Raw genomic sequence first — 8,828 nt, forward strand, 5'->3', positions numbered from 1 at the left:
AGAGAATGTTAATATTTTTATCAAATCTGCATCAAATTACTATGTTAATTTATGGAGAAAATAACACAATGTTGAATCTTTCCAATGAGAACATATTGTCTTTTAAGCCATCTTTCTCTTTCAGTATTACTTTAAATTTTTTGACATCGTGGGTTTGTTTATTCTTAAGTATTTTATCTTTTAGTTCGTAAATGTGGCTCACCCCCACCCAACTGTCTTCCTGTACAAAAGTTGTACAAAAGTTAATAGCATTTGTACTACCATATTAAGCACTAGTGATAACAGTGAGATTTCTTATCTTGTTCTTTCCTTTAGTGGGAAAGCCTACTGTATCACCATGGGACAAGACTTCAGGTTTTGAAATACACATACATATGCACAAATATAAATGTATATAATGTGAGGAACGTAGTCATCAATTACTGCTTTATTGAATGCTATTTAAAAGACTGGGTCTTGAATTTTGTCAAATGCTTTTCATGAGGTAATCAGAATGACCGCGGATTCTTCTTCATAGGTCTATCAATAAAACAGATTATATTAATAGATTTCCTAATATGGACTATCTTTTTCTACGCTGAATAAACTTCTCATGATGTATTATTCTAGTAATGTGCTGCTAGATTCCCTTTGTTTAACAGAGTTTTGCTTCTGGAATTGTAACGAAGATTTTATCTATACTTTTCTTCTTTTATGGATTCTATGTCAAGTTTTGATATCAATATTATACTCCGTTAAAAATATAGTTTTCTTTTTTTTAAAGATTTTATTTATTCATTTGAGAGAGCACGAGCCGAGTGAGAGGCAGAGGGAGAAGCAGACTCCCTACGAAGCGGGGAGCCCGAAGAGGGGCTTGATCCCAGGACCCTGAGATCGTGACCTTAGCCGAAGACAGATGCTTAACCATCTAAGCCACCCAGGCAACCTCAAAATGTAGTTTTCCATCTTCTATGCTCTGCAACAGTTTCAACAGCAGCACTGAAATTATTGGTTCTTCAAAGATTCAGCAGAATTCTCTCATGAAACATCCAGGCCAGATGATTTTTGGAGAGGAGTTTCTCCTCGGCTAATTTTCTCTATTTCTTGTATAGAAATTGATCTATTTGAAATTTTTTATTCAAGGTCATTTTTCGTAAATTATATTTTCCTATGATATTCCTCCAATTTTTTTTACAGAGTTTCTCATTTTTTAGACTTGAACGACACTCACAATTCTTTAAATTTTTGCTATTTATGATTATTAGTCTTTATTTATTACATATATTTGTGTTTTGTTCCCCCTACTCTCCTCTTAAATAATTGATTAATTTAACTAGCGATTTGTCTATTTTCAAACAGCCAATTAATTCTGCTTTGTTTTCTAATTCCTTCCTTTCCTTCTTTCTTTTTTTAAAGACTTTATTTTATTTACTTGACAGAGAGAGACAGCAAAAGAGGGAACACATGCAGGGGAAGTGGGAGAGGGAAAAGCAGGCTTCCTGACCAGCAGGGATCCCAGTGTAGGCTCCATCCCAAGACATGTTAATAATCAGGGATCATGACCTGAGCAGAGGGCAGACGCTTAACAACTGAGCCACCCAGGCACCTCTCTCTTATTTTTATTAATTCCTTCCTTCCACCTTCTTTTCATTTACTTAGATCTTTTTCTAACTTTCTGAGTTAATCACTTAACCCACTCATTTTTATTATTTATTCTTTACTGATGTAAGTATTTAAAGCTTTGCACTTCTGAGAACTATTTTAGCCAGGCTCCATAATTTTTAGTGTTCTCATCACTATGGTCATCAGTATACTGTACAGGTTTCATTTGTATTCTCCATTAATCCAAGCGTTGTTTGAACTTAATATGCAAGTGCACTGTGATTTTAATACTATTTCTCCTTTCTAAAATGTACTGAAGTTTTCTTTGGGAACTATAGAGAAGTTTTTGCAAATGAGATCTAAAAAGAAGGGGTACACTGTTTTCAGGGTCAAGTTCCATATATATTAAATCTACCCCATTGACTAAATTGTTTAGGTCATCTACAGTCTTACTGTTTCTCCGTTTAATTTGCCCTGGACCAAGAATACTGAATTAAAAGTCACTTACTTCGGGAGGCGCCTGGGTGGCTCAGTGGGTTAAGCCGCTCCCTGCGGCTCCGGTCATGATCTCAGGGATCTGCTCTCTGCTCAGCAGGGAGCCTGCTTCCTCCTCTCTCTCTCTCTCTGCCTGCCTCTCTGCCTACTTGTGATCTCTGTCTGTCAAATAAATAAATAAAATCTTAAAAAAAAAAAAGTCACTTACTCCTAATGCATTTATGCCTATTTTTCCTGGTACCTCCTGAAAGTTGCTTTATGAAAGTTACTTTGTATTTAATACATAGTTACTTGGTTGACAGATATTCATAATGTTAAACATTCACTGTCTAATATACAGTTTAACTTTGTATTCTTCTTCATTTTAAGGAAGCCTTTGGGCCTGAATTCCACTTTATCTCACATTAAGAACAATACCTTAGCTTACTTTTTATGTGCCTTTATGTATATATATTTGCCCTTTTCAACTTTTGAACCACTTTTTCACTGGCTGCCTTAAATACAGCAAAATAAATACATAAACAAATAGAATTAGATTTTGCCTGGTGATCCAATGTGAAAATTTTTTAATCTATTAGCTAGTGAGACCAGATAGAATTTACCAATATAAAAGTTTCTCGTGGTTTGACAAATATGGTTGTTCTTAGTTCTACATTATTTTGCTATTTAAAATGGTTTTATAATTAAAAACTTTCCCTATTGTCTCTATTTGTGTATTTATAATTTTTCTGATAATTAGTGTGACTTGTAGTTTTGTTCTAATATGTATTTCTGGTTCTATCTTTATAACTGCAAATAATTTTATTTAGTACCATTAATCCTCTATCTCTTTGCACAGTAATTACTGTAAGCACTAATGAAAGTAGTTCACATAATCTTACTTCCCTTCTTGTACTACACAGTTATAGTCAATAGTATTATCTTTTTTAGTGTTTACCTTTGTACTGTTGAATATGTTTATACTTCTACCAACTGATTTGTCAGCTTTAAAGGATATCCCAGCCATTACAGATGAGGTGATCCATAAAATTCTTTTACCACCAATTTTTTCCTACTTTCCACTTCTCTTAATCTTTTATAAAGTTTTATAACCAATTCCTACATTATCAGATATTTAACATACAGATTTTATTCTTTCTTCCTTATTCCCACTTTCATTTTAGTCTCAGGTCTACAGTTAAATATATATAATGCTCTCCAAAAGTACTTTTGCTGGCTTTCTTACTCACCTCTAGAGCTGAAGTTCATGTTCCAATAGTTTCCCTAAGAGGGCCTTAGACTAACAATATGACCTATGCCTTACATGTTCAAATTATTTATGCTTGGAGCTCTCCAAGTATAAAAAAAAGTATTAAAAATAAAGGCACAGAAATATTAAACAATTTGTATGTGCTAGCAAGGGGTACAGCCAAGATCTGAAGTCAGAAGTTTACTTCCAGAGTCCGCACTCTTACTTGTTACCCCAACAAATTCAGGTATTCAATTTTAATCACAAAAGACATACTAACATTTAGAAGAAATAATAACAAAGCAGCTAGAATGCATGAGGACATTAAGAGAAGAAATGGCCCCTCTGGGTGGTTCAGTTGGTTAAGCATCTGCCTTCTGCTCAGGTCGTGATCCTAGGATCCTGGGATGGAGCCTCACCTGCAGGGAGACGGCTTCTCCCTCTCCCTCTGCCCCTCCTCCTGCTCGTGCTCTATCTCTCAAATAAATAAATAAAATCTTTAAAAAAAGAAAAGAGGGCACCTGGGTGGCTCAGTGGGTTAAGCCTCTGCCTTCAGCTCGGGTCATGATCTCAGGGTCTTGGGATCAAGGCCCACATCGGGCTCTCTGCTCAGTGGGGAGCCTGCTTCCCCTTCTCTCTCTGCCTGCCTCTGCCTACTTGTAATCCTTCTGTCAAATAAATAAATAAATTTAAAAAAAATAAAAATAAAAAAAAATAAAAAAATAAAAAAAGAAAAGAGAGAAGAAGAAACTGTACTAGGTTAGGCAAAGTGGACTGAGGAGGCTGAATCTGGTGGTTAAAAGCAGGAGAGCCTCTGGAGTCAAAGCTCGATCTGAATATTGGGTCTGCTGCTTAGGACACCTTGAACACACTGTTTAACCTCCCTGAGCCCAATTTGTAAAATGAGGATAAGAGTGACTACCTCATGGGATGTTGTGAAGTTTAAATGAGATAATGTATTTTTATTTTTTATTTATTTAAAAAAATTTTTTTTAAGATTTTATTTATTTGACAGAGAGACAGCTGGAGAGAGAACATAAGAAAGTGGAGTAGGAGAGGGAGAAGCAGGCCTCCCATTGAGCTGGGAGCCTGATGAGGGCTGAACCCAGGACCCTGGGATCATGACCTGAGTCAAAGGCAGAGGCTTAATGATTGAGCCACCCAGGCACCCTGAGATAATGTATTTTATGTAGGGCCAAACACAGTGCCTAGCACATAGCTTAGCATGGGTTTTAATACGCTAACTACTTTTCAAAATTATTACAATCATAAGATTAATCAAGAAAACTACACATCTAGTTTCCTAAGACTATTCTGAAAAAAAGGGGAAAAATCTCAATTTTCTAAAAATGAAAAAGAGGCCTATTTTCTATAAATGAAATGCTCTCTTCCTCTCCAGCTCCTTCAAGTCCCAGCTCCTTCATGACAAGTGCCCTAATGATTCAATCTACAATGACCAAAATAATCTTTCAACTGTACCACTTCAAGTATTTTATAATAAAGTGTCTTACTCTACCTTAATAAAACATACTGTTAAATATTTTCCCATTGCCTTTTTAACCAAATGTTCTATATTTCATCTTGTTTCATTAACCAGGTAAATAATTTTTCAATCAAATATTACAATTTTTATCCTTTTTTGGAATAAAAATTGCTTAGTACAGGATGAGGTACATAAAAAGTTCTGCTTGTTTGATTTTGAATGTTTATACTTATGGAAATACAAAAAGACGAGCTGGAAAAATTCAAGTGAAACATTTAATTTTTAAATTCTTAAGTGTTTAAAGGCAAAAATGGCTTTAATAAAACTAACTTTTCTTACTTAAAAAAATAGGAGAAAGTATCGTTAGAGGAAAAAAGGGATTGTTGGAAGATGTTTTAAAATAATTTCTAATAATGAAAACAGAACAGCTATATATATTTTTAAAAAAAAACGTAACTACAACATGTCTAAGAGCAAAGGTACAACAAGGGTTACCTAATTCATGAACCTAATTAGTTAATGTGTAACATTTACTGAAAAAGAAAGAGACATTCACAAGTACATAAAATGGTTAAGTGGGAATTCAAAACATTTGTAAGAGTCTATTTCTTGTCAGTAGCACTCAGTGTTCCACTAGATATGCTGCATTTATTAACTTGTACTGAATACAAGGTTTCAATACCAGCTATTTTTGTGTTTTGTTTTGTTTTGTATGTTTATTTGTTTATTTTTTTTAAAGACTTTATTTATTTATTTGACAGACAGAGATCACATGTAGGCAGAGAGGCAGGCAGAGAGAAAAGAAGGAGCAGGCTCCCCACCGAGCAGAGAGCCTGATGCGGGGCTCAATCCCAGGACCCTGAGATCATGACCTGAGCTGAAGGCAGAGGCTTTAACCCACTGAGCCACCCAGGCGCCCCTTGTTTTGTTTTTAATCACTACAACAATGGCCTGGAACTGCCTTATGTGTTGCAATCATTCTCAAAACACTAAGAATACTATGGAAATACCACCTGCATATTTCCTTCTCTTAAGAATGATTTAGTTGTAACTAATTTTCTTGAAAATCTGAAGAATGCTTAGATTAAACCATGTGTACTTCCCAAGTAGGACATGCTTCCAAAGCTTTGTGTAAATTTTTTCAGTATCATATGTGGTTAGAATTCACATTATGCAGACTTATTTCATTCGAGATTATTTTACACAAAACAAAATCATTCTGATAATACAAAAATTGTGAGGACAGTGGCCTGTTCACATATGTCATCTACAGGACGGTATCAATGGCACAGCAATTTAGGATATGAAGCCTGGAGCCATACCCTCAGCTCAAGTTCCAGCTCCTTGTCCAAGCTCTCACATGCTCTCTGTGTGTCTTGGCTACCCACCTGGTAAAATAGGTATAATAAAAGCACGTACAGAAGGGCTGCTGTGAGGAGCGCCTGGGTGGCTCGGTCGGCTGAGTGTCCACTTTCAGCTCTGGTCGGTCATGATCCCAGGGTCCTGGGATCAAGCTCTGAATCAGGCTCCCTGCTCAGCTGGGAGTCTGCTTCTCCCTCCTTGTGTGTGTGCTCATGCTCTATCACTCTCTTGCTCTCTAGCTCTCACTCTGTCTCAAATAAATAAAATCTCAAAGAAAAAAAGAAGTGCTGTGAGAATTAAATGAGGCATTACATAGAGAACTGAGAACAGTGCCTGGCACACAGTAATTACATGTTTGTAATGTCAGCTATTGCAAAAGACACAATTTAAAATGTTAATCTCAATGAATCTTCAAGAATACATTTACTGAGGGGGCACCTGGGTGGCTCAGTCAGTTGAGCCTTTGACTCTTGGTTTTGGCTCAGGTCTTGATCGCTTGAGATCAAGTCCCACTCAGGCTCTGTGCTGAGTAGGGAATCAGCTTGGGATTCTCTCTCTCCTTCTCTCTCTGTGCCTCCCCCACGGCTTGCACACGCGTGTGTTTGTGTGCGCATTCACTCCTTCTCTAATAAATAAATCTCTCCAAGAAAAGAGTACATCTACTGAAGAAAATGTATGTCCCAGACTAGAACTCATTTCTTCATCCAAGTTTCTCCCCACAACATGAATGTAGCTAAATGCATGCAATTAAGTGGAAGCTTTTTTCTTTCTTTTCATTTTCTAATTGATAATTCTGTAAAGCAGTACTAAAACCCAACAGTATTACTGTCTACTGCTACATACAGAGATGACTCCTACCTCAGAAAGTAAGAACTGGAAGAGTTTAAAAAAAAAATTGGAGACTCTTACTCTCAAACAATCCCTACCTGGCACTGTATTTGGTAAAAACACGGTATTTGCCCATCTGTGGGGGCAAATACCTTATTATGGATGGGCACATGTGTTCGGGAGGATGTATTCGGTGTTATCAACGTTCTAGACGCGTCTCATTCAACCAAAACCAAATCAAAGAGCTGTCATACTTACCGGAATCCAACAAATAATCTTTTGAGCTGAAATTAAGAATGACACATTTCTAAAAACACTGCAAAAATCGATTTAATAATATCACTTGATAAGAATTTTAACTTGGCATCTGTAAGCCTCACGAAATTACGTAGAAAATTCTGTGTGTGTGTGTGTGTGCGCGCATTCTTCTAGGAAGGTCATCCAATGCTTTCAACAGACCCTAAAAAGGGAGCGGAATGTCATAGAGTTAAGGACCACTGCTCCTTACAGCTACAAATTTCTTTGTTATTACGCTATGCGTTTCCAACAAGAACCTGCTTATATAAAACCCAATCCGTCCCGACCTCGCGTTTCCGAACTCCGGAACCACTCGGCCACCGCGGTCGGGCCTGCGGGCCTCCCGCGCGACCCCCCCCCGCGCGACCCCCCCGGCGCGGCCCCAGAGAGCCCGGAGGGAGCACGAAACCGCGCGGACTTCGGCCCCACACGGGTCAGCACGGGAAGACCCGGCCTCTCCCTCTCGACCGGACGCAGATCCGGGCGGCGACAAGGACAGCCGAGCCGCAGGACCGACGGCGCGAAGGGACCGCCGAGGAGACCCCCGCAGCCCGGGCCGCCAGCGCTGCGCCGACGTTCGCGGCGCCCACACGCCCGGCCACCGTCCGGCTCGCCGTCCTCCTGCCCTCGGATGACCGCCGGAGACCGAGCGCACGCGGCGGCCTCCGCCAGGCGCAGGCTGCGACCGGCGACCACCCGGGAGGCGGGCCGGTCCCGGCTCCGCGACAGCGGCCGGCGCTTCGCCACCGCGAGCCCTCACGCCCGGCCACACTTCGGACCCGAACCGGCCCTCACAAAGTCAAGCCCAGCGGCCCCGGGGCCGCCCCTCCCGGCGCGCGAGGGTGTGCGGGCGCCTAACCCCGACCCCGGGTGCCCGCCGCGGCAGGACGCCCCGTCGAAGCCCCGGGGGGCGCCCGCTCCGCAGTGGAAACGCCGGCGGACGTGGGTCGCCGCGATCCCCGAGGCACCGGGACGCCAGGCGAGGTCCCGACGGGCCCGAAACGAGGAGCAGGGGCGCGTCGCCACCACAGACCGGGCCGCAGGCTGGCGGGGACCGGCGGGGACAGGCGCCGCGCTCCCCGCCCTCGCCTGTGCTCTACCGAAGGCCCGAAGGCCGGCGAAGGCCGGGGGTGGGGGAGAGAGACGCACACACCTGTCGGCGACCCTCCGCGACCGGCTCCCGTGTCCGCGCGACGCCCGTCGGACTCTCCAGCCTCCGCCAACGCCCCTCCTCCCGCCCCAGGGCCACCTCCACGTTCCGCTCCAACGTGGCAGCCGCAGCCCCTCCCCGCCGCCGGCCGACGCTTCCGGGAGCGACGCCTCGCCCCGCCCACTCCGGCGCCGGCCCGCTGCCGCACTTCCGGGAGCGACGCCTCGCCCCGCCCACCCCGGCGCGCGGCCGGCGGCTTCACTTCCGGGAGCGGCGGCGAGCGGAGGCTGAATCCGGTTGCGCGTGAGGGTGGCGGGGGCCGGCGGGGCTGGCGACCGGCTGTGCGGGGCGGCGTGCGGGGCGAGGATGCGGTGAGCTGCGGGGAGGAGCCGTCTCTTCGGAGA

At 42.5% G+C, this 8,828-nt stretch overlaps 1 protein-coding gene across 23 annotated transcripts in view; it reads right to left on the reverse strand.

The window, feature by feature from the left end:
- SEC31A (SEC31 homolog A, COPII coat complex component) overlaps positions 1–8,591 on the reverse strand; it is an 80,987-nt gene extending 72,396 nt beyond the window's left edge. For 12 of the 23 annotated variants that reach the window (XM_059386167.1, XM_059386121.1, XM_059386105.1 and 9 more), the window contains exon 1: positions 8,428–8,589. The gene's annotated coding sequence lies outside the window, so the exon portion shown is untranslated. Of the gene's footprint in view, positions 1–8,427 lie in introns of all 23 variants that reach the window. The other 11 variants (XM_059386148.1, XM_059386076.1, XM_059386048.1 and 8 more) reach the window with 2 other exon arrangements.
- Positions 8,592–8,828: the final 237 nt, after the last annotated feature.

The sequence above is a fragment of the Mustela nigripes genome, chromosome 1 (genome assembly GCF_022355385.1).
Source record: "Mustela nigripes isolate SB6536 chromosome 1, MUSNIG.SB6536, whole genome shotgun sequence".
Taxonomy (NCBI): Eukaryota; Metazoa; Chordata; class Mammalia; order Carnivora; family Mustelidae; genus Mustela; species Mustela nigripes.